Here is a 27270-nt window from a genome sequence, read left to right on the forward strand (position 1 = left end):
GTGATGGCTCAGTTACTTCAAGGAATCCATGCCAGCTATTAATAGCAAACATAGTTCATTAAAATCAAAGTACAGGCAGGGCATGGTGGCTCAAACCTGTAATTCTAGCACTTTGGGAACCTAAGGTGCTTGGGAGACTGAGGCAGGAGGATTGCTTGATGTCAGGAGTTCAAGACCAGTCTGGGCAACTTAGTGAGACCCTGCAATTAAAAAAAAAAATAACAACCTCACCATGGTATAGGTGAAATTGAAAGGTTAGCATGTAGAGGTAGCCTTCCTACTTTTGTTTTTATTATCTTCCTGTAAATTCATTTTTTCCTACTCAATTGTGCAATGTAACAACCTAATTTTAAAGAGTTCCAGCTGGGATTCTGATGCTTAATAGGTGCTATGCTTTTTTTTTTTTTTTCCCAGCAGATAGCCACTAACAGAATTGCAAATTAAAAATGTAAAGTAAGATTAATTATTATCCTCTGTTTTATACACTTGAATTAGTTATGTTAGTGAATATGAGGGCCTATAGATTCGGAAATTTAGGTCTTTAAAAAAAATAAAAGTAGCTCCCTGACCAGCATTTCTTTCAAAATGTTAATTAACTTAAAAATAAATACCTTTCAGTAAAATATAAGAAGGAATTCTAGATGGCTAAGAAACATATTAAAATATATTTAAGCTCATTAGTAGTAAAATGCAAATTAAAACTAATAATAATCAGGTATCTTTTGCCTGTAGAGTTAGGATCAATTTCACAGAATGATAAGACTCAGTGCCACAAGGGAGCAGACTGAAAGGAGTGGAAACAGATGTTTCTGGGGGAAAATTTGGCAATAAATATAAAAAGCCTTAATGATGCATATGACTGTATCAAACGATTTTGCATTTAGGAGCTTATCCTAAACAAAGAAACACTCATGGTTGAAAAAGATATAACTGAAAGAATGTTCTAATAGTGCTATTCATTTAGCAGAAGTCGGGACCAACCTAAATATCAAAAAATGGGAAACTGCTATAATCCCTTATGGTATACATATTCCATACATACATAGAAATCAATATAGCCAAAATAATGTAGAATGTTTACTAACTGGGAAAATTCTCACAGTACATAGTTACAAAAATGGATAAAGCCTATGGGAGAATATTGATAATATGATTTCATTTTTGCCTATTTAATTATTCATTTATGCAAAAATAATCTGGAAGGTTGTGCAGGCAAAGTTTATTGTCAGAAAGAAAATAAAATTTTGTTGATAGAGTTTATGTTTTTGGAGCAGTTTTGGTTTATAGACATATGAACAGGAAATACAGAATCCCCATATATCTGTTTACCTCCCACCCAGTTTCTCCTATTATTAACATCTTGCTTTAGTGTGGCACATTTGTAACAGCTAATGAGTCAATATTGATATGCTATTATTAAAGTCCTTGGTTTACGTTAGTGTTTGTTCTTAGTGTTATACCTTTTATGGACTTAATAGATGTATAATGACATGTATCCACCATGACGGTATCATACAGAGGAGTTTCCCTGCCCTAAAAATTCCTGTGCTCCAACTGTTCATTCCCCACTCTCCCTAAATCTCTGGCAACCACTGGTCTTTTTACTGTCTCCATAGTTTGTCTTTTCCAGAATGCCATAAACTTGGAATATGTAGCCTTTTCAGACTGGCTTCTTTCACTTAGCAATGTGCACTTACGACTGCTCCATGTCTGTTCATGGCTTGATAGCTCATTTCTTTTAACCACTGGCTAATAATAGTCCATTATATGGATGTCTCAGTTTGTTCATCTATACACCTGTTGAAGGACATCTTAGTGACGTCCAAGCTTCACAACTATGAATAAAGCTGCTATAAACATTAATGTACACTTTTATGTATGTGGACATAAGTTTTCAACTCATTTGGGTAAATAACCAGGGAGTGTGATTGCTGGATCATATGGTAAGAGTATGCTTTATTTTGTAAGAAACTGCTAAATTTCTTCCAAAGTGGCTGTATCATTTTTTTATTCCCACCAGTAATGAGTGAAATTTCTTACTGCTCCACACCCTTGTCGGCATTTGGTGTTGTAGTATTTTGGATTTTAGCCATTCTAATGTGTTATGTAATGATATCTCGTTGTTTTGATTTGCAATTCCCTAATGACATATGATTAAGCATCTCTTTATATACTTATTTGCCATCTGCACATCTTCTTCGGTGAAGCATCTGTTCATATCTGTTGCCTGTTATTTGGGTACTTGTTTTCTTATTGTTAAGTTTTATGATTTTTGGGGGTCTATTTTGGATACCAGTTCTTTATCAGATATGAGTTCTGCAAATATTTTCTCCAGGCCTGTGGGCTTTGTTGTTTTTTTCTCTGAACAATGTCTTTTGCAGAGCAGTTTTTAATTTTAATGATGTGTAACATAACAATTTTTCTTTTACAGATTGTGCTTTTGGTATAATATTTAATTATCATTGCCAAACCCAAGGTTATCTAGATTTTTTTTCTGATGCTATGTTCTAGGAATTTTATAGTTTTGCATTTTATATTTGGGTCTATAATCCACTTTGAGTTAATTGTTGTGAAAGATATAAGGTCTGTGCCTACATTCATTTTCTTTTCTTGTGCCTGTCCAGTTTTTTCAACATTGTTTGTTGAAAAGACTACCTTTGCTTCATTTTATTGACTTTGCTCCATTATCAAAGATCATTTGACTATATTTGGATGGGTCTATTTCTGAGCTCTTAATTCTTTTCCATTTATCCACTTGTCTATTCTTTCACCAATACCACACTGTTTTGATAGTCTAGCCTTTTAATAAGTCTTGAAGGGTAGTGTCAGTCCCACTTAGTTCTATTTTAATTTTGTGTTGGCTATTCTGGGTCTTTTGCCTTTTCATATAAACTTTAGAATCAGCTTGTCAAAATAACTTGCTGGGATTTTGATTGGGATTGCATTGAATCTATAGACTTAGGTGGAGAGAACTGACATCTTGACAATATTAAGTCTTCTTATCCATTGCTATTATTTGAATATGTCCCCCATATTTTCAGGTGTTGGAGACCTAATTGCCATTGTAACAGTTTTAGGAGGTGGGGTCTTTCAGAGATGACTAGAATGGATTCATGCTGTTATCGTGGGAGCAGGCTCGTTATTGTGGGAGTGGGCTCCTGATAAAATGATGTTTGGTCCCACTTGTCTCTCTGTTTCGTGTGCTCACTTGCCATGTGATGCTTTCTGTCATGGCATGCCCCTCACCAGATGCTGGCGCCATGCTCTTGGACTTCCCAGTCTCCAGAACTGTGATCTTAATAAATTTCTGTTCTTTACCAATTGCTCAGTATGTGGTGTTCTGCTATAGCAGCAGAAAATGGACTAAGGCATCCATATAAATGGAATATTTTCCATTTATATAGATCTTTGAGTTCTTCCACCAGTATTTTGTAGTTTCTTCACATAGATCCTGTACGTTAAAAAATTTATAGCTGTTTCATTTTTTGGTGCTAATATAAATAATACTGTCTTTCAAATTTTAAATCCTAATTATTTCTTGCTGGTAACAAACTTATTTCTAAGAGATCATAACCATATCAGAGGATGGGAACAGACATCTTCTCTCTTACCTATCAAGTTGTTAAATAAAATATTTTGTAGTAGTTAAATTAAAATATGTGTCAAAGTTTCATTTTATCATTAATGTAAAGGAAAAAACATTAATATATTAAAAAACTCACTTTCAGAAAGCACATTTTAGGGGAAAAGAGAATGATCAGATAGTCATTTTTAAACTATATACTAAAAAGTTATAGAAAAAATAAAGGAATATTTGTTCTAAGAATTTATCGTCCCAACTGGCACACCTTTGACGGAGCAAGGGCACACTATTAATGATTACACTGAGACAAACCTGGGACTGTCCCCTGCACCCAGTGATGTGTGTCCACTAGAATCTTGATGGACAGTCAGTGCAGAGCATGATTCATGATTTCCCAGAACAGGTCTTAATCCCATTAAAGTTTATCAGAAAATTGTGTAAGCATTTTTATCAGGAATACTGTTTTTCTTTCACAATGAACTGTGAATTACACCATACAAAAAGGTTCTGTCCCAGGCTAGGCTTAGCGTAATTTTTCTTTGACATTGCCTTTTGATCCTTATGGAGTCAGCTTCTGGTAGGTGTCTAGGAGTTGCTTCTCTCTCTGGTTTCTCTTCCTCTCCTTCTTTTCCCCATGTCTCTCTGCCCTCTTTCTCAAGTTTCAGATCCTTGCTAGTGGTACTCCATCTTAGGATTTCTTAATAGTATTAGGAATAATAACAGCAAATTCTTATAGAGAGATTAACATATAACAAATATTGTTCTAAATGCTATCCATACACTTACAAGAGTCTTTTGAAGTAGATACTGTACGTATCTTATTTTAGTTAAGGTAACTTACGCACAAAGAGGTTAAACAGCTTGTCTAATGTCACAGAGCTAATAAGTGGTAGATTTAAACACAGCAGCCTGGAGCCCCTACTTGTAACCACTTTGCTATCCAGAGGAGCATCTTTCACACAAACCTTTCTCTTTCTTATATGGAACGATTCTCGCCTGGGCAAGGTGAATAAGAAACGTGGGAGTGAAAAGGGATGGAAAACCACTGGTCCACATTTAAAAAGATACACCTATCTTAGTCTGGTTGGGTTGCTAAAACAAAATGCTATGAATTGGGTGACTTGCGAACAACAATAATTCAATTTTTCACAGTTCTAAAAGCTGGGAAGTCCAAGATCAAGGTGCGAGACGAGTCAGTTCGTGGTGAGGGCCCACTTCCTGGCTTGTAGATGGCAGCCTTCTCTCTGTGTGCGCACATGGCCTCTCCTTTGTGTAGCAAAAGTATAAGGGGAGGCTGGGCTGGTGGCTCATGCCTGGAATCCCAGCACTTTGGGAGGCCTAGGCAGGCAGATCACTTGAGGTCAGGAGTTCGAGACCAGCCTGGCCAACATGGTGAAACTCCGTATCGACTAATAATACAAAAATTAGCCAGGCATGGTGGCACATGCCTGTAATCTCAGCTTCTTGCAAGGCTGAGGCAGGAGAATCACTTGAACCTGGGAGGCGGAGGTTTCAGTGAGCCGAGATTGTGCCACTGCCCTCTAGCCTGGGTAACAGAGCGAGACTCTGCCTCAAAAAAAAAAAAAAAAAGTATAAGGGGAGCTCTGGTGTCCTTTCTTTTCTTATAGGTACACTAATCCCATGAAAAGAGCTCTACCCTCATGACCTCATCTAAATCTACTTATCTCCCAGAGACCCTACATCCCAATAATATCAATGGCAGGTAGGGCTTCAACATATGATTTTGGGGCAACATAAACATTCAGTTCATAACAACACCTTCACATATGATGTATCAAAAGAATGTATGTGAACAAGTTAACACTGGTTGTCTCTGTGTAGAAAAACAAAAGTGATGTATTTTTGCCTATTCATATTTGTCTTTAAAAGAGATTTTACTTTTATATAGGAGAACACATGTTATTAGAAGATCTTTTAGTTTAATAATTACCTAGAATTTGCTTCTGTCTCAGTTTTGCATTGAGGTATGAAACATTCTCTCTGAATTCCAGAACAAAGTACTTACAACAAGCACCTTCTTTTAAAATAGGTGAAGTGACCTTGTGGCATTCACATCCACACTGTGTTGGCTCTGGCCTTTAGGGGAATTACAAACCAACTGAGCTAAGCTTTCAGCCCAGGCGGGGGAAGTTTCCTTTGTATGTGCAGAGCATAATTATTGAATGCCCTTGCCATCCATTATTTCAGGTTCATTCCAGGACAAAGCATAGGTCATCCCCCCTCCTATTAAAGAACAAGCAGAAGAGGCTCCTGGGAATTGCAATTAAGGGCAGCATACATCAAACTGGAAAATTGCCCACAATTTGAACCATTTGTTCAGATACTTTCCCCATCTCTCATTTTTGCCTGCTTTTTCTTAATTCTATTTTTTTTGTTAACACAGGATTCAATTATGGAGGGATGCTTTATCTTTCTTTTATGAATGTAATAAAAGAAAAGAGAAAAGCTATAGAGCTAAAAAAAAGTTGCATTAGGATCCCACATATACCTAAGGAAAAAGACAAGCAATGAGGAAGTTTCCATAGAGGACAACAGCAGAGATGGCTGAAGCTATTCCCCAAAGGTTGCCAATCTCTATGGTGTTATTGGTGTTACCTTAGAGGCTACTGATTTTCCTAGACACTAAGACACATGAGCTCGTACACAAAAAGTAGAAGTCTCATTTGGTATTGATTAAGTCTGCTTGATATCAAAATAACCATCTACACTTTGGGAGGCTGAGGCAGGCAGATGGCTTGAGTTTAGGTGTTTAAGACCAGGCTGGGGCAACATGGCAAAATTCCATCTCTACAAACAACAAACAAACAAACCATTTAAATCATTGGAGAATGTAACTCAGCTCAGTGCACAGAACTCAATACAGCCAGTTTTGGGATCTCGACCTTCTGTATCCTATGTTCAGTAATTCTGTGTAAGAACTTAGATCCCATGCTTACAAGATGGAAACCAAAGGCCATTTTCCCAAGACAATCATTTTCTATGTTTTGAAGTCCTCTGTTAATATCTGAGTAGCCATTACATTTTTCCCTGGCTGAAGATCAAAGAAAAAAGAGGAAATCCAAGCGTTTCACCTCTCCATCAGTATCACTGGGAATGTGTAGACATAGAATTTAGATCTTTTAGTTGTGATGAGTCTCATCATATGGAGACCTGGAGTTTTTAGGTTTCCCTTGTCTGAAGTGGGATCTTCATGCAAAGTAAACAGGATCAGGAAATTATAAATGGTTTCTGTGTCCTAGAGAATCAGGCCAAGTCTTCTCGCTTAGCCTTTTTTTATTCAACTGGCCTTGCTCTACTTCTCAGCTCATACGTTTGTCCCATCCCTGGAGTCATCCCCATTGTTCTGCAGGCCCTCCATGTTCACTTCTGTCTTTACAAATTCTCTAAGTGAAGAGGGGAATGGCTGTGTTTCTTGTAGGCATTCCTATAAAATTCTACTATCCTTCAGAATCCAGCAAAAATTTCATAATGTTTTCTTTTTCTTTTTTTTTTTTTTGAGACACGATCTTGCTCTTATCACCCAGGCCAGAGTGTAGTGGCATGATCACAGCTCACTGCAGCCTCAACCACCTGGGTTAAAGCAATCTTCCCAGCTCAGCTTCCCAAGTGACTGGGATCACGGGCACACATCACCATGCCTGGCTAATTTTTAATTTTTTTGTAGAGACAGGGTCTTGCTATGTTGCCCGGGCTGATCTTGAACTCCTGGGCTCAAGCGATCCTCTTGCCTCGGCCTTCCAAAGTGCTGGGATTATTACAGGTGTGAGCCACCGCACCCGGCCGCCGTATCATTGTTTTGGATCATTCTAGTTTATACCATTCCCTTATTATTCAGAACCATGAAAAATTGTATTTGGGGGTTCATTACTCAGAACAGAATTCTTTATTTATTAATTATCTGATTTATTTATTCATCTAAGAAAATGATATGAGCCCCTACTCTCTGCTGTGCTCAAAAGTGGATGCAAAAATGAAAGAGATGTAAATCTTCTCCTCAAGAAGCTTGGAGTCTCACTGAGGAAAGAGGAAAAGATAGAAAAAGATATAACGTAGTGTGGGGGTTTATAGGAAGAAGACTTGAGTTTTTTATGGAATGGGAGGGGCCAAAGATAAATCAGTGGAAGAAAATATGACATCACGACTTTGGGATTTTTATCATGACTCCGCAGCTATCCAGCTACAAGGTATACCACTTGATGTTTATTTGTGAACTTCTCAGTGCTAGCTAGAAAGTAGTACTTTTATTGTAAAATATAATACACACAGAGAAGAGTACATAAAATGGAACCGCATGGCTTAATGAACTATTGAGGTGAACATCTATGTAACTACCACCTGGGACAAGTAATTGAATGTTCCTAGCCACCCAAAGGCTCCTACATGCCCCTTCTAGATCATGTTAGTCAGAATTTTCTAGAGAAACAGAACCAATAGGACACACACACACACACGCCACACACACACACACACACACACACACACACACAGAGCAAGAGAGAGAGAGATCAAGAATAAAAAGAATTGGCTCATGTGATTGTGCAGGCTGGCAACTCTGGAATCTGCAAATAGGTGTGCAGGTTGGAGACTGGGGGAAGAATGCAGCTAGAGTCTGAAGGCAATCTGGAGGCAGAATTCTCTCATCTTCTGGGAACTTCAGTCTTTTTTTTTTTTTTTTTGAGACAGAGTCTCGCTCTGTCACCCAGGCTGGAGTGCAGTGGCGCAATCTCGGCTCACTGCAAGCTCCGCCTCCCGGGTTCACGCCATTCTCCTGCCTCAGCCTCTCCGAGTAGCTGGGACTACAGGCGCCCGCCACCACGCCCGGCTAATTTCTTGTATTTTTAAAAGAGACGGGGTTTCACCGTGGTCTCGATCTCCTGACCTCGTGATCCGCCCACCTCGGCCTCCCAAAGTGCTGGGATTACAAGCGCGAGCCACCGCGCCCGGCCAGTCTTTTTTTTCTTAATGCCTTTGACTGATTGGACGAAGCCCTCCCACATTATGGAGGAGAATCTGGTGTACTCAAAGTCTACTGGTTTAAATGTTAGTCACATCTAAAAATAGCCTTCACAGCAACACTTAGAATTGTATTTGACCAAATATCTGGGAATAAATGGCCTAGCCAAGTTGACCATAAAATTAACCATCAAAGAGATCACAATTCCTTCCCTTCTTTGTTTTGCTTGATGTTTTCTTGAAACTTTTTTTTTTACTTTTTAATTTTTGTGGGTACAAAAATTGTAGGTAGATATATTTATGGGGTACACAAGGTATTTTGGTACAGGCATGCAATGGGTAATAACCATATCATGGAAAGTTGGGTATCTGTTCACTCAAATATTTATCCTTTGTGTTACAAACAATCCAAGTGAAAGGGGCCGGGCGGAGACCAAACTACACCGGTCGCGGTCAAGAGATCTTTATTGGAGGTATCGAGCAGAGAAGGAAGAGAAGAGACAGAGGGCTGCTGGTGTGCTGGATTTTATATCCCTTGGGCCTACGTGGATTGGGCTAGGGGCGGGCCCAAGGGAAGGCAGGAGATGCTTCTTTCTGATTGGCCCTCCTTTGGCGGGTTCAGACAGTGCCCGGTCAAGGAGGGGAGAAGAACCCGGGACCGGCCCTATCTTAAGGTACGGCGCCATTTTAAGGTACCCCATGTTACCTAACATTCCTCCCTTTTTGTTTTCTTAAATGGGGGGAAATGGGCATCATGGTTCATCTGGCTGCTTCCTGCTGAGTGGGGGCGCTGTGGGGAGGGGGCACAGGGAGAACTGTCAGGGTTTTGCATGGGGTACAGTATGAGTATGAGGCCAAGCAATAGGGCGCTATACATGAAGACTTTGTTAGATGTGAAGTCCATGAATGTTCCTTGTCCAGTGCCGTGAACCAGTTGAGGGGCAGGGATGGGTTGGCAATGAGCCAGCTGTCTGAGCGAAGGGTGTTTAAGAATTGGTAGAATCGGCTTGCTGTAGCCATCTGGGGTACTAGGGGTAGAGTTTGGTCTGCTCAAAGAGAAAAGAAGATGGTAGTTAATTTAGGGTGCGAGGGCAGGCCTACCCCCTCCCCTCCCAATCCTGGGTATCTGTTGCCGGTCGTTGGCCGTTTAAGAGGTCAGCAGGGTGTGAGACTGTCTCTGGAGTCTGCCGTGTCTTCACAAGTCGCTAGGAGCTGGTAGTTTCTGAGGAGAAGCTAGTTAAAGGTTTGGTTAGAGATGGATACTCAGTTTTGAGGGAACAGGAAATAGTTATGGTTTGAGTTGGATATGCCCAGGCATTGCTGGGATATATGCCTCCTGTAACTGATTGGCCCCAGGCCGGGTCGGCGGGGTTGTCGATACGTATGACTCGGGAGGTGGCGTTGTTTTTAGTGGTATATTATAGGAAGGGGGTGTGTTTGTTGATGTGGGAGCCAGACGGTGAAGTGGAACATGTGGAAGAGAGGGTCCCAGCCGTTTTCTATCATAGTGAGAATAGGGCTGGGAAGAGGGCCCACTGGCGGAGGAAAGTGTAAAGATGTGAGAGGCAGAAAGCCAGAGAAGAGGACTTAGGAGATGCATGAGAGCGGGGCGTAAGCAGTTTGGTTCTTCGTGTGGTCCGGGTTGGTAGCCGGTTTCAACCGGTTGGGCGGCGACTGGAAGATGAGGTGGAGGGTGGTGGTATGGGAGGGTTCGTCGGCCGGATCAAAGTCGGGAGCGGAAGGAGAGGTTGGTAGCTTGAGAGCAGCGTTAAAGTGTTGCGGCTTGCAAGGGAGGCAGAGGTTGGGTTTGTCCCGTAGAAGAAAGAAGCCGTGAACGTAGGGGATCTCTGCCCATTTTCCTGTTCGCTCACAATAGTTGTAGAGATCCCGGAGAAGGTTGGGATCAAAGGACCCATAAGTGGGCCATCTGTTTTGGTTGCCTAGGGGGTAGGTGGGCCAGTTTTGAGTGCACAATTTAGTGAGGCGTGTAGGTTTGAGATCAGCAGCCAAACCAAGGGCTGATAAGTTATTTAAAAGGCATTGTAAGGGAGAGTCGGCTGGCAGGGATGCAGAGGCTCCCATTATGAGAAGAGGGGGTTTACGGAAATATATGGCAAAGGGCTGGGCAGGACGTCCCCTACCAGCCGATGACCATGCTGTGAGTCAGACCCTTTGAGTCGGTCGTCACCGAAACGAAAGGACTGAGGGCCTCTAGGAGGACGAGGGCCGTGGGCCACCTGGTACCAGGATTTTCGGAGCGAGAAAGGGGAAGGGGCCCAGGCCTGGCGAGTGAGGAGGAAAAGGAGGGAACCCTGCTCCCTGGAGGCTGAGTCTAAAATAGGATTTACGGCAGCCGTGTGGGCGGCCGAGGCGGGAGCCGGTCGACTGAAAGGGGAGACTTACCGAGATGAGGCCGGTGTTGGGCGTAGAGGTCGGCGAACAGGAAAATGAGCGAAGACTGGCCGGGGTCTGGACTGAGCCCAAAAGGGATCGGGGTCCCACCGAGGGGGGTGGGGAGTCCCCATCCGAGTCACGGCACCAATGAAAGGGGCTGGGCGGAGACCAAACTACACCGGTCGCGGTCAAGAGATCTTTATTGGAGGTACCGAGCGGAGAAGGAAGAGAAGAGAGAGAGGGCTGCTGGTGTGCTGGGTTTTATATCCCTTGGGCCTACGTGGATTGGGCTAGGGGCAGGCCCTAGGGAAGGCAGGAGATGCTTCTTTCTGATTGGCCCTCCTTTGGCGGGTTCAGACAGTGCCCGGTCAAGGAGGGGAGAAGAACCCAGGACCGGCCCCATCTTAAGGTACGGCGCCATTTTAAGGTACCCCATGTTACCTAATACCAAGTATACTCTTTGTTATTTTGAAATATACAATTAAATTATTATTGACTATAGTCCCTCTGTTGTGCTTTCAAATACTAGGTCTTATTCATTTTTTCTAGCTATATTTTGTGCCCATACTTTATAGTTTTATCACCTATGTATGCATCCCTAAAATTTACTTAACTTTTCCTGATTTGGACCTTTATATAAATATAATTATTCAGAGTAAATATTTTTGTGTCTGGTTTGTTTTGTTGAACATTTAGTTTTATTTAACTCTTTAAAGTTCGGGGGTACATGTGCAATTTGTTATACAGGTAAACTTGTGTCATGGGGGATTGTTGTACAGATCATTTCATCACCCAGGTATTAAGCCTAGTACCCATTAGTTATTTTTCTTGATCCTGTCCCTGCTCCCACCCACCACCCTCTAGTAGACTCCAGTGTCTGTTTGAACATTTAGTTTTTAAGATTCATCCATGTTGCTGTATGTAACAGTAGTTCCTTCATTTTCATTGCTGTATAATATGAGCACACCACAGTTTATCCATTTTTTTTGGCCAGTCTATCTATTCTTCGGTGGGCATTTTGTTTTCACTTTTGGCCTATTACCAACCGTAATGCTACTCTGACCATATCCTAGAGTGCATAAACATGCATTTCTGTCTGGTAATTACTTAGGAATAGAATTGTTAAGTTGTAGGGGGTCTGCATCTAAAACTTGGTGAGGTAATGATAGACTATTTTCCAAAATAATGGGATCAATTTACTCTCTCACTGGTGGTATGTGAGAGTTCCTCTTCCTCTCTCTTCTCCTTTTCCTTTTCTTCCCCCTCGTGTTTGCTTACTTGTCTACCGTGAGTCACGTCCTGTACCCTCTTACATACTTTATTTCATCTCAGGCAGTAGTGATATTTTTATAATAGATGGTCAGTAAATATATTGTCAAACTGATTGAGAGACTGAATTAGTGACTCAAATATTTTTCATGTCCGTTAGTGTGGTAGCTTGAAATAAATAAAATATCATCATGCACTTAGTCAGTTATTTCGGGGAATGTGAATATTTTCAGGCAGATTTTAATTCTGCTTGAGGATTGCCTAAGAGAATTGCATACGTGTGACGGTGCATGTGTGTGTGTTTGTGGGACAAAGTGTGTGCAGCACTAGGTCATGTCCTGTGCCCAGGGTACTCCCATCCCTAGTTTATGGAATGATAACAGAGACACCGCCATCATCTGCAGTGCCGCTTCATCCACCTCTCCGCTCAGCTTCTGAGGCTCCTTCTTCCTTATTGCACAGATCCCATCTGCAGTAAAGCCAGGCTCTTGCTCTCCCCAAGAAGTGCTGCAAAATTTTCCATGTTCTGGAACTCTCTTGGTTCTGCATTTATCCACTTACTTCTCTTTAATTCATCTTGTATCCCACTCTTTCTGGGCCTTGAGCTGCACTAATTAATCTGATGAACAATTTGGGTTCCAGTGCTTTGCTTGAGTCTTAAAACTCTACTACAATGATCTAAAAGAAATATGGTCACATATAGGAATTTTTTTGTGTAGTGGGGATTTCCAGTTTTTTCTTATTTTCTGAGCACTCATGATTTTAGTCACTATTGATTAAACTGCTCTAATTTCCATAGAGTAAGTGACAGCAAGAAGATTGGCCAATAATTCCATCCTGTATTTTAGGTATTCTTGGGAATGACAGAGAGAAAATATGTAAATAAATGCAGTATTTCATAAAATGAGAAAAAATCACAGACCACAAATGAATATGGGTACAACATTCAGGGGTTTCAAACATATTAATTTACGTTGGTCTTTTTTTCAGATGGGTAAGCTATACCCTTTGATTTCAAATGACTTGTCCAAAATCATCAGCCAGCAGTTAAGAAAACTAGGTCTTCTAATTCTTTTTTTTTTTTTTAATGGAGTCTCACTCTGTCGCCCAGGCTGGAGTGCAGTGGTGCGATCTTGGCTCACTGCAGCCTCTGCCTCCCAGGTTCAAGCGATTCTCCTGCCTCAGCCTCCCGAGTAGCTGGGATTACAGGCACATGCCACCATGCCCAGCTCATTTTTGCATTTTTAGTAGAGACAGGGTTTCTCCATGTTGGCCAGGCTGGTCTTGAACTCCTGCCCTCAGGTGATCCGCCCGCCTCAGCCTCCCAAAGTGCTGAGTTTACAGGCGTGAGCCACTGTGCCTGGCCTAGGTCTTGTAATTATAACTCCACCCTCCACTTAATATTCCTTATCTTAGCAAGAAAATGTGAAGAAATAGCATTACACTATTGTGATTGTTGAGAAGCAAAGAATTAGAATTAAGGAATTAATTTTTTTGTTTATTCTCAGTGTCAGCTGCTTTACGTATGTTTCTTATTGTCACTCAAGCCTTCACAATAACCATGTGAAGGAAGTCTTATTAGCCTCATTCTGTTTTTTTTTCCTTCATAATCACATTTAATGATTGGTCATGTACTGCATATTAAGAGAATTTCTTGTAAGACATGCAGAGACTAATGCTAGATCAAGTCTTGCTTAGCCCAATTTTAGTTTATTATATTATTATTTTTGTTAGATCCCAGGTGCACAGAATTGGGTTAATCATAATCTAGAATCATATTCTTTTTTTTTTTTTTTGAGACCTGGTCTTACTCTGCTGCCCATATTGGAGTGCAGTGTCATGATCTTGGCTCACTGCAGCCTCAACCTCCCAGGTTCAAGCCATCCTCCCACCCCAGCCTCCTGAATAGCTGGGACTACAGGCATGCACCACCATGCCCGGCTAATTTTTAATTTTTTTGTAGAGATGGGGTTTCACCATGTTGCCCAGGCTGGTCTTGAACTCCTGGGCTCAGGTGATCCACTTGCTTCAGCCTCCCAAAGTGTTGGGATTACAGGCATAAGCCACCACACCCAGCCTAGAATCATAATGCTTATAACTGGACCATATGTGGTCTACTTTTATTTACATGGTTGGCTATGTGATCTTAATGTGATAAACACCCTGAACCCACCACCAAAAACAAAAGCTAAGATCTTGACAATAACTGCATCTAGTGGGAAGGTTTCTACTTCCATCTCCCTAATTCCTCCCCACTGAGGTAGCCCCCATGCTGGATCCTGTGTCCATCATTTCCTTGTGTTCCTTTTTATATCATCTCACTTTTTATAATGAATGTTATTTTGCTAAGATTCATCCATATTGTAGGTTGCTGTAGTTCATTCATTTTATCTTCTGTTATATTCCGTCGTGCAACTATGTCAAAGTTGATACACTTTCTAGTTGGTGAGCATTTGGGTTATGTCCAGGATTTTACTTTTGTGATGGTATTGCTATGCACATTGTTGTGTGTGTGTGTGTGTGTGTGTATGGTATTCCTTGTGTTTATCTCTTGTACATGAGTACACCTTCTCTTGTATATATTTCTAGGAGTTGAATTTCCGAGTAGTCACAGTTTATATAAATGTGCAACTATAAAAGAAGTGCATCCAACAGTTTTTCAACGTACTTGCACTCATTTATACATCTAGGACTGATCTATAAAAAGTTCTATGGCAATCGCTTGAACCTGGGAGGTGGAGGTTGCAGTGAGCCAAGGTTGCTCCACTGCACTCCAGCTTGGGAAACAGAGTGAGACTTCATCTTAAAAAAAAAAAAAAATTCTATGGCTCCACATGCTGCCCAACACTTGCTATTGTAAAACTTCTATGTATATTTTTTCTCACCAAATTGGTGTCAATGGCATCTTATTGTATGGTTTAGATTTCCCTGAACAGGATGATGTTGAACATCTCTGTGTGTTTATTGGTTCTGGGTATTTCCTCTGAGGTGAAGTGTCTCTTTACTTTCATTTTACAGAGGGGGAAACTTAGGCTTAAAGAGGGTAAGGCCAGGTGCAGTAGCTCATGCCTGTAATCGCAGCACTTTGGGAAGCTGATCAGGTGGATCACTTGATCCCAGGAGTTTGAAACCAGACTGGGCAACACAGTGAGATCGTGTCTCCACAAAAAATTAAAAAATTAGGTGGGCACGGTGGCACATGCCTGTAGTCTCAGCTACTGGGGAGGGTGAGGTGGGAGGGGAGTCGAGTCTGCAGTGAGCCATGTTTGTGCCACTGAACTCCAGCTGGGGTGACAGAGTGAGACCTTGTCTACACATAATAATAATAATAATAAAATAATAAAAAAATAATAAAAAATCCACTCCCTCTCCCCAAAAAACCAAAACCAAAACCAAAGAGGTTAAGTACCTTGACTGAAGTTACATTAAGTACCATGTGGTAGACCTGGACTTTAAACTCAGATCTGTCAGAATATAAAACATTTGTTTTCTCCAACATCTGATATTGCTTCCTTCCATGGGACTAGTGTTTTTTTTTTTTTTTTTTTTTACAGAGTCTCGTTCTTTTGCCTAGGCTGGAGTGCAGTGGCACAATCTTGGCTCACTGCAGCCTCTGCCTCTCAGGTTCAAGAGATTCTCCTGCCTCAGCCTCCTGAGTAGCTGGGATTATAGGTACCTGCCACTGTGCCCATCTGATTTTTGTATTTTTTAGTAGATATGGGGTTTCACCATGTTGGCCAGGCTGGTCTTGAACTTCTGACCTCAAGTGATCATCCGCCTCAGCCTCCCAAAGTGCTGGGATTACAGGTGTGAGCCACTGCACCCGGCCATGGGACTGGTTTTTAAATAAACATATCAGAAGTCACTCACTCAAATAAGTAATTTATCTTAAAGGACTCACTTTAGAAGTCTATCCCATTATTCCCAGAATGAGGTCATTGTTAGAACAATTTGTAGTTTTTTTTTTCACACTTTTTACCATTTCAAACTGTCAGTTTATAAGACTTGTAAGAAAAATAAATTAAAATTTTCTCACTTTCTTTGGAATCCAGATGATAGTTCCCAGATAGTTTATTCGCTTCAGGAACCAGGACCGTTCTGAATAACTATTAGTTGTTTCCAAAAGTCAAACCCACTCTCTATGGATGGATATTTACTACCACTGAAAATATTGAAAACACATGTGCCTCATGGGCTCATTTCAGTGGTTTTCCAGTTATGTCCCTTGAGGTGCTAGCATTTGTGAACATAACTGAGGGTCCCCATGGGGGAGAAGCAGCTGTGTGCCTCATTTTAACTAGACATTTTCTATTTTCTATATTGGGCTTGCGTGTATTATTTATTTTGGAGGAAAAGGAGTTGCTAAAAATCAATTTATGAGATGCCTTTCTTGAATCCTTCAGCCCCTTCCAACACTTTCTCCCCCTCTTCTGCTTGATGTCTCTTCATAGCATTTATCCACCTAATGCATTTCTTTGGCTGCTCATCAACTGTGTACCCACTAGAATATAACCTCCGTGAGTGGGGAGCTTTGTTTTGCTGTTGCACCCTCATACCTAGAAGGGTGCCAACATAGAGTAGATGTGTAATAGGTATTCAATGAAAGAAAGAATGAAAGATGTATTGAGTTGCCATTGCTTTTTGAAGAAGCGAGGGGGCTCTTCCACACCCTCATGTCATCTTTGCCAGTTGTTCTGCCTCTACTCACAGGTAGTAAGAGGAAGAGGGATGATGGCAAGGGAGATTTCACCATGAGACCTTTAACCCACCACCAACCCCACCCCCTCTAGATTAAGCATTCTCTGTGGGAGTCAGAGACTAAAAGAACTCGATAGCAGTACATTTTGGGGATTGTAGTTTTATATGTTCTCCATCTATTCCCGCTGTCAGAGAGCCAGGTGCTGGAAATAAAATTTTGATGACATTTTAGCTTAACAGAATCACATCGGATAAAAGCTTCCTAGACATGGAAATGGATCCAGAAGCTGAATATATCAACTCCTCACCAGCTGCATATTTGAGAATAAAATTCAGCCAGTACCCCAGTGGAGAGAGTTCAGGGACAAGGACAGTCCACACACCTTAAATCTTAGTAAACATTGAGTCCAGATGGATATCTTCTCTTTATTGAATAAGTCAATAGCAAACATTTCATCATGGGGCTTATGAAGTCCTACTGCAAAAGATGGGAGAGAAAACATCCTCCTGAAGATTCTGATGGAAAGGAAAGTCTGAAACAACCTGCTGCAGAAGTAGAACATTTTAGGAAGTAATTTGCATAATAGGATGCAAGAAGACATGGCTTTAGTGACAAAGGGATAGAAATTTATAATGGGAAAACATGCTGCAATGAAAATCTAAGAGGATAAGACAAAAAGACAGGTGGATAAATTAAGGAATCACTGCAAAGCAATTAAAATGCAACAGCTGAATTACAAGCCACACTGAAGGCAGATTGGACACGAAAACAATGGAACCACTGAAGTGGAGAACACATGTGCTAATCTCTTCTGGAATGCAGAGAAAAAGTACAAGGACTTTTAACCATAACGATGTGGGAGTGGATAATAGCTATCGAGGATAGCAAAGTGAAGAGTCAGGCTCAGAAATTTGGATATTCCCAAGGAGGAAACAAAACAACGGAAATGGAAGCGATTATCAACGATTTGAACTAACTCTCCCTAATTTGTTCCAAAGAGGATTATTTATTATATCTGAGGAAAAATCAGTGAAATGTCTCCCTCCCTCTCCTTGTGGTTCTTATGTTTGGAGCAGTGTGATGGAGTGAGATCCATGTGCTGAGGGTCTCAGGTGGTACCATCTTGGAAGAGGAGTGCATAATAGGCAAGGAATGTGAGCCGACCACATTCTCTGTAGTCTTTCTAGAAGGTCCAGTTCAATGGCTTCTTGTTTCTTTCTTCCTTTTTTTTTCTTTTAGAGACAGTGTCTCTCTGTCACCCAGGCTGGAGTGCAGTGGTGCAATCATGGATCACTGCAGACTTGAACTCCTGGACTCAAGTGATCCTCCTGCCTCAGCCTCCTGGACTACAGGCATGTACCACCATGCCCAGCTAATTTTTAAATTGTTTGTATTTTTTTGTAGAGATGGGGCCTCACTTTGTGGTCTAGGCTTGTCTGGACAAGTGATCCTCCCACCTCGGCCTCCAAAATGCTGCGATTACAGGAGTGAACCACAACACCCAGCCAGAGTCTTCTTGTTACCTTTAAACTGCTACAGTTTAGTCCTACCTAAAATTCAGTCGCTATGAATTTTAAGAATCACAGGGTTCTCCAGAGAAATGGAAGCACAAAGTTATGGCTTTATCTATATCATTTATATTATAAGGAATCGACTCATGACATAATAGGAATTGTCAACTGCCAAGATCTGCAGGGTGAGTTGGCAGGCTGGAGACCCAGGAGAGCCAGTGGTGTAGTTCCAGTGTGAAGGTCAGCAGGACCAAGACCCAGGGAGAGTCCATGTTTCATTTTGTATCTGAAGGCAGGAAACAGCTGATGTCCCAGTGAAGGGTCAGGCTTTTGCTTCTATTTAGGCCTTCAACTGATTGGACAAGGCCCACCTACATTAGCAAAGGCAATTTAATTTACTTAGTTTCCTGATTCAAATGCTAATGTCATCCACCCTCACAGTGATACCCAGAATAATGTTTGGGCACCCTGGGGTCCAACCAAGGTGACACATAAAATTAGCCATCAGAGAGCCTTTCCTGTCTCTGATCACATATGCCAATTCGTAATGTCTTTTATCTTCTGTGCTTGGGGAAGGGAAGGGACCAGAGTGAATTTGAAATAGCTCAGAAACACAGGGCCCAGGTCTCCTCTATGTCTCAGTGGCTATGAATTTTAAGGATCATAGGGTTCTCCAGAGAAATGGAAGCACACAGTTGTGATTTTCTCTATATGATATATTATAAGGAATTGGCCCACGACATAGTGGAAATTGACAAGTCCCAAGATCTGCAGGGTGAGTCAACAGGCTGGAGACCCAGGAGAGCCAGTGGTATAATTCCAGCCTCGGGTCTGGCAGGCTCAAGACCCTGGGAATTGGCAGGGCCTCTGAGACACTGTTCATAAAGAAAAGCATCCCTCGGAGAATCAAATCATAAAAACCCACCTCCCTTCCAGACTCTGGCAGGTGGGCCCCAACTGATAGAGTTTGCCTCTGGGAAATGTGGGCTCAGCTTCTGACACAGCAGCAACATTCAGGTCAAACACACAACACTGGCATAGACACCTGTTACTTAGCCTTGACTACGTGCTGAAACTCCTGAGGAGCCTCCGAAAATACAGATACTGGGGTCCCACCCAGAAATTCTGAATTAATTAGTCTAGATATGGCCTGGACATTGGAATTTAAAATAATTATAGACAGTAGTATTCACTTTTGTGAATGTCTATACGTTTTATCATACGCACCGATTCATGTAACACCTGGCACAAACAGGATGCAGAACAATCCCAAGACTCCAAAGATTTCCCCAGTGCTGACCCTTGGAGCCATTGTGGCTTGTTTCTTCAATAACATGAGGGCTGCTGCTTTCTTAACTGAACAAGAAGGAACATTGGATCAAGACCCAAGGACATTCCAACAGTAGATCCAGAAAGGCGACCCAGTATGGAAAGAAGATAAATCATTTTTTAAAGAAAAACAGGTGATGCAAATGATTGAAAAGCTAGTCCAGATAGAAAATATCCTAAAATGGGAGTGTTCTATGAGTTTAAAAATAGGGAACAAGACTTTCTTGGCAAAGGGCAACATCCTATGACATGCCAGAGCCTCTAATGGCCGTACTTAAGAGTTTGCACATAGGGGAGGAAATAAGACACCATTCATTCAGTCCAAATGAGTTAAATTATGATTGCTGCCAGATGTCCCTAGGCAAAAACAGGATTTCAAGCAAATGAAGGCTGTCTCTCTCTGTAGCTCTTTTTTCTTTTTTTTCTTTTCTTTTTTTTTTTTGTAAAATCATCTCTGAACTAAGACTGTTATTACAACAGCAAGATTCTAATTAAGGTGCTGTTGACCACAGAGCCAATTCACCATGGGGGGTTCTCAGAAAGCTTTGAGGGTAAAATTTATGGGACTTTATGGCATTCGTCTGTGTCGGGGCTTGGGGGAGGTTTTGGCTGCGTCTTGGAGAAATGACAGCCTCGTCTCCCTCTTTTGGGAGCTGATTGTGAAGACAGGATTCTCTTTCTTCCCAGGATATGCCCCCCTCTTCCATCTCCTCAGTGCATATTCTTCTCTTGCTACCAACCCCAGACCACAGGCAGCACCAGGAAGAGTGCTGAAATTAGGCACGAGTGGAGGATAATTGTGAGAAAGTCCCTGGAGCTCATCAGTGTCTACAGCACCATATGCAAATGCATTTGGGGACAAGATTCATAGTTGAGTATTCTCTAATGGAAGTAGAAGCCTCTCTGGGTAATACTAGGAGGCCAGCAATATGAAAATTAAGCTTCATAATTTAATTTAACTGCCTCTTTTGGACTGCAGAATGCATCAGGGGATTCTGCAATATTACAGTTTTGGGCTCACCTAAAAATAGCCAGACTGGGGACCTGAGACTGCACAAGTATCTTCCTGGCCATGGGGTGCTCGGCTACTTAGCCACCCACATTGTCAGTGGTAGGCTTGGGCAGATACAGATTCTGTTCAACAGGCTGAGAGTAATGTTTTTCCTACTTTCTGAGATCTGCAAACTTGTATATCAAGAAGCAAGAGAGGTTGCAGTCCTAAATATCCATGATTGATCAAGGTAAAGGAACCGAGATCAAAAGCCAGAGCAAGGCTGGGTGCGGTGGCTCACACCTGTAATCCTAGCACTTTAGGAGGCTGAGGCAGGTGGATCATGAGGTCAAGAGATTGAGGCCATCCTGGCCAACATGGTGAAACCCTGTCTCTACTAAAAATACAAAAATTAGCTGGGTTTGGTGGTACGCGCCTATAGTCCCAGCTACTTGGGAGGCTGAGGCAGGAGACTTACTTGAACCCGGGAGGTGAAGGCTGCAGTGAGCCGAGATTGCAGCACTGCACTCCAGTCTGGGTGACAGAGCGAGACTCCTCTCAAAAAAAAAAAAAAAAAAAAAAGAAAAAGCGAGAGCAAGAAAGAACAGATCCGATGTTCTAAAACAGGGTTTGGTGTTCTCAGTTCTGGCACTTTTGGCATTTTAAGTAGGACTCTCCCTCAGATTGCAAGATATTAGCATACTTGGATCCATGTCCTAAATGCAAATAGAAGCTCCTCCCAGTCCTTTTGACAGCTCAAACCTGACAAACCAAACAACCCTATTCAATCAACCAACCAGCTGATCAACCAACCAACCAGACAAATTCTGCACCCACATGTTTCCAAAATGCCTTGTTTGGGAATTACAGAATAACAGAGAATTTCTGGGAAGGAAGACTTACAGGGAATGACCCAAAGTGATGATGGGCTTGGGTATCACATCTTCTTGGCTGTGTCTCCAAGACACAGCCAAAACCTCCCCCAAGCTCCGACACAGACGAATGTCATAAAGTCCCATAAATTTTATCCTCAAGCCTTTCTGAGAACCCCCCACGGTGAATTGGCTCTGTGGTCGACAGCGCCTTAATTAGAATCTTGCTGTTGTAATAATAGTCTTAGTTCAGAGATGATTTTACAAAAAAAAACCAAAAAACAGAGTAAGCATTTTTACTCATTAGAAATGTTATATGTTCATTACAAAAATTTAAGCGATACAGGAGTACTTGAAGCAAAAATATCTGTAATTCCCCTGATAACCACATTTGTAACTGTAAATGGTGAAAGACATATCTATATTTGAACTCAACAATATCATTTCAAGGACTTACCCTACAGAAATAGTATCACTATTTTGTAATGACAGATGTGTAAGACCATTTGTTTCAGACTGGCTCATAATAGTAAAACAGTGGAAACAACCAAAATGTCCGTTTATAGGGAAGTCATTGAATAAGTTATGGTATGTGCATGGAATAAACACAGTGTGGTCATTATAAGTGGCCAAAGTTGATGTTCACATCTAAAAATTTATCCTTGATCTATTATTAAATGGAAAAGCAGTCTAACGCAGTGGCTCACACCTGTAATCCCGATTGGTGATACTGTTGGGATGCTGAGGTGGGAGGCTTGCTTGAAGCCAGAAGTTCAGGACCAGCCTGAGGAACATAGCAAGATCCTGTCTCCACAAAAAATTAAAAAATTAGCCAGGCATAGTGGCATGCATCTGTAGTCCCAGCTACTTGGGAGGCTGAGGCGAGAGGATTGCTTGAGCCCAAGAGTTTGAGGCTGCAGTGAGCCAAGATTGTGCCACTGCACTCCAGCCTGAGTGACAGAGCTGTCTCAATAAATAAATGCATAAATAAAAATAAGTAAATAAAAAGAAAAAGCAGGATATAGATAATTTCACATAGCAGATTTCCTTTTCACTTAAAAATGTGTGTAATATTTATATGTGTGTGTGTTTCTGTGTAAACTTTGGAGCCAGGAAGGAGAGGTAGCAAATAGAAATGGAACTTCCTGGGGTTGGTATTGAATGGGGCAAGGGGGCGCACGGGGAAAAAGGATGACTCCTGCCTTAACACACTTTTTAAAAGTAGTAGAATTATTAATGACTTTCATTATTTGTGATTAAAAATATTGTTAATAACATTAATGTTTTTGTTAAATTATGTAATAGCACAGGAAGATGAATTTGTTATAAAGCAAAGTTGAACATAAGTGCTTAGCACATAGTAGACACTCAGTGACGTTTATTCAGTAAGTTAGAAACAGCAGAAATCAAGCTGTGCATTTTACCTGCGGTTCTTAAAAAAGTGACTTTTTAAAAAAATTAAACTTTTTATTTTGAGATAATGCAGATTCACATGCGGAATCTAAAGAGACATCCCAGATACCCTTCATCTGGTTTCCTCTGGTGGTCCTATCTTGCAAGACTATAGCACAATATCACAACCAGAATATTGGCATTGATCAAACTCATTAATCCTATTCAGATTTCCCCAGTTTTACTTGAACTCATGTGTGGGTTTAATTTTGTGTGTAGGTTCCTGTATCGATGACCACACATTCCCATCACCACAGGGATCCCTTTGTTGTCCTCTTATAACCACACAAATGCTCTTAGCAGCTTTATCTGTAATTGCCTACATTAGAAAAGGCCCAGGTATCCTTCAGTAGTGAAAGGTTAAACACACCATGGAACATCCATACAATGGGATACTACTCAACCATAATAGGCAGTGAACTATTCATACATACCAAAACCTGGATGAACCTCAAGGGAATTATGCTGAGTTTTAAAAAAGCCAATGCCAAAAATTTACACACTGTGTGGTTCCGTTCATATAATATTCTTTTTTTTTTTCTTTGAGACAAAGTCTTTAGCTCTGTTGCCCAAGCTGGAGTGCAATGGTGTGATCTCGGCTCACTGCAACCTCCATCTTCCATGTTCAAGTGATTCTCCTGCCTCAACCTCCTGAGTAGCTGGGATTGCAGGCATGCGCCACCAGGCCTCGCTAATTTTTGTTATTTTTAGTAGAGACGAGGTTTCACCACATTGGCCAGGCTGGTCTTGAACTCGTGATCTCGTGATCTGCCCACCTCAGCCTCCCAAAGTGCTGGGATTGCAGGTGTGAGCCACTGCACCCGGCCCATACAACATTCTTGAAATGGTCAAATTATAGAAGTGGAGTCCAGATTACTGGTTGTTAGGGGTTAGCAGTAGGGGTAGTAGAAGAGAAGTGAGTGAGATTATAAAAGGACAAAAGGAAGGGTCCCTGTGAGAATGGAACTGTTTTTAAGTATAATTATATTCCCCAGTGGATGCCTGAGACTGTGGATAGTACTGAACCGTATATACATATTATGGTGAATTTCTTTTTCCTTCTTCACAATTTCATGGATAGAAGATTTGTTCTTCCTGTGGGTCTTAGCAACCTCAGTAGATGATTTTTTTTCTTTTCCTATGAAGTAGAGAACTTTCACCTTTGCCCTTAAAGGAAGTATTTTATGGCTTCTGTTTGGCATATCCAAATTTCCAGCATCACTACTTCGATGCTTTGGGGCCGCAAGAGCACAAAACAAGTGTAAAATGAGGGTGATTTGACCATAAGCAGTATAATGCTCTAACAGTGGTTTTGATAACCTGGACGGCTCCTAAGTGACTGATGGGGGGCACGTACAGTGTGGATATGCTGGACAAAGCAACAATTCACATCCCAGAAGGATAAAGTGGGACAGTGCAAGATCTTGTGATGTTAATCAGAACCTTGTGAAATTAAAAAGCTATAAATGTTTTATTTCTGGAATTTTTCATTTAATATGTTCAGACTGAGGTTGACAGTGGTAATTGAAACCATGGAAAACAAATACATGGATAAGGGAGATGTTATTTTATTTTTAAAATGAGAATTTATAATATATATTTTTTTCATGAATTGGATTATATTACATGTACTCTCAGGCAATTTATTTTTCCACTTAATATGTATTAGCTATCCTTTCATGATACAAGGATATCTCCTTTAAAAAAATAGTTACATAGCATTTCATAGAAAGGCTGTATCATAACTTTTTTTTTTTTTTTTTTTGGATAGAGTCTTGCTCTGTCATCCAGGCTGGAGTACAGCAGCGTGATCTCAGCTCACTGCAACATCCGCCTCATGGGTTCAAGAGATTCTCATGCCTTAGCCTCTAGAGTAGCTGGGACTATAGGCATGTGTCACCATGCCTGGCTAATTTTTGTATTTTCAGTAGAGGCGGGGTTTCACCATGTTGGCCAGGTGGTCTTGAACTCCTGACCTCAAGTGATCTGCCTGCCTCTGCCTCCCAAAGTGCTGGGATTACAGGCATGAGCCACCTTGCCCAGTTCATAACTTATTTAATCAACTCACTATTAATAGATTAGTAGGTTGTTCATATTACAAATAGTGCTGCAATAAGCATCTTTGTAAATATAGTTTTGTGTATTAGAATGACTTTGGGTATAGAATAAAAGTGTATAGAAGTGGAATTGTTGGGTCTGGGGACAAGCACATTTTAGCATTTGAGATAAATTTACCAAATCATTCTCCAAAGTAGTTATGCTAATTGATGCTCCTACCAACAGTATATACATGTCTACTTCTCCACACTTACGTATTAATTTTAAAAGGCTCGTTCATCTACAGAAGCAGCACAGTCTATTTACAAGTAGGAGCATGAATAGGACTATGTTCTTTTATACCATGCCTTGTTCAGTCAGTAGGGTCTTCTCCCAGCTGGATGAACAAAGCCTATGGGAGCCCACCTCCAGCTTCAAGAATGATCCAGATAATGTCAGGCATTTTGTTTGGCAAACCCAGGGAGGTCTCAGTCCTACTGCAGAAGGGAGAGTGTGGCACAGGTAGAGTGGTAAAGCGCAGTGGCTGGCCTCAGTAACTTCCCACACTGCATTCTGCTTGCTTTTGTCTTCTGTTCTTATATGGTTTGGCTGTGTCTCCACCCAAATGCCATCTTGAATCATAGCTCCCACAATCCCCACGTGTCATGGGAGGGACCTGGTGGGAGGTAATTGGATCATGGGGGTGAGTCTTTCCTGTGCTGTTCTCTTGATAGTGAATAGGTCTCACAAGATCTGGTGGTTTTATAAAGGGGAGTTTCCCTGCAGAAGTTCTGTTATTATCTCCTGCTGCTGCCGTGTAAGAAGTGCCTTTCACCTTCCGCCATGATTATGAGGACTTCCCAGCCATGTGGAACTGTGAGTCTATTAAACCTCTTTTTTTATTTTTCCAGTTTTGGACATGTCTTTATCAGCAGTGTGAAAACGGACTAATACATCTCTGTGCTCCCCTCCCTGGCTCTCTGAGTCCTGGGTCCATGGTCTCTTAGAGTCTCAATTGTCCCCTTTCAGATGTGATGACCAACTTCTCTCTCTGACTTACTGGGGTGGAGCCCTTGGCCAAGTCTCTGTTCTGCACATCCTCTCAACTTTGGTGTCCCTGGAGCCTTCCTGGGAAAACTCTCTCCAGCCTGCACTGGACACAGACTTTGAGTTTGGCATGACTTAGTTGGAGTCCCAGCTGTTCCCTTTGGCAGATAGTGTGAACTCTGCACAAGGTTTGCACAACAGAACAGGTCTAACAAAGTGGTATTTTCTGCAACAAAGAGAAGCTCTGTTTTGAAAATAATTTTGTCCTTCACTAGAAAATGCAGAAATAGCTTCCAGCATTCCCAAGGCCGGCATTGGGGCTTTAAAAATTTGGAATGCCATTGTTGAGCCCCTGTGCTGACCAACTCTGTGGACTCCTGTGGGGAATGGGGAGGAGACTCAGGCACTGAGCCATGTAAACCACCCTGGGCTACCTGACCTTCATCAGTACTGAGAGATGAGGAAGTCAGGAATTAGTCGTGTTTCAAAGATGCAGAACTTGAGGTTCAGAGAACTTAAATGAAGGTTGCAAAGCCATTTAGTAGCTGAAGTATGATTAGATTCCAGGACTTCTGAGTCCTAATCCCCCAATCCATCTCATAAATACTACCATTCAAGTCTTCCTCATACTATTTCTGGGTTAATACATTCATTGGCCTCCACGATAACATTTTGGAGGTTCAGTTGACATTACCTCCTTTTGACCGAGTTCTGAACCAAACGAGAGATGGGGCCCAGGAGTTAGCCAGCCTCAAATGGGTTGGCTCATAGGTCAGTCCCAAATTAGCCAGGTTTACTCACATAGTCACAGGCAGCCCTGATAACCCGAGGTCCCCCTGTAAGGACCTACCTTTGCAAAATTTAGGGCATGGAGGAGCTGAGCAGAACCCCCAAGGAAAGGCTAGAAAAAGAGGTTGAGGCTCCAATGTTGAGCTTCTTGATCCAAATTTACTGTACGCTTCCGCAGCCCACAGTGGGGAGTGGTGGAGGAGGCCACAATATTGCTCTAATGGCTACCCCAACATGGAGTCAGGAAGGAATCCCTTTCACGTCTCAGTAATATAGAACTTTATTGTCACCTTCTCCCCTGTCCAAATCATTATATTAATGTC

Source organism: Hylobates moloch, unplaced genomic scaffold (genome assembly GCF_009828535.3).
Source record: "Hylobates moloch isolate HMO894 unplaced genomic scaffold, HMol_V3 SCAFFOLD_22, whole genome shotgun sequence".
Classification (NCBI taxonomy): domain Eukaryota; kingdom Metazoa; phylum Chordata; class Mammalia; order Primates; family Hylobatidae; genus Hylobates; species Hylobates moloch.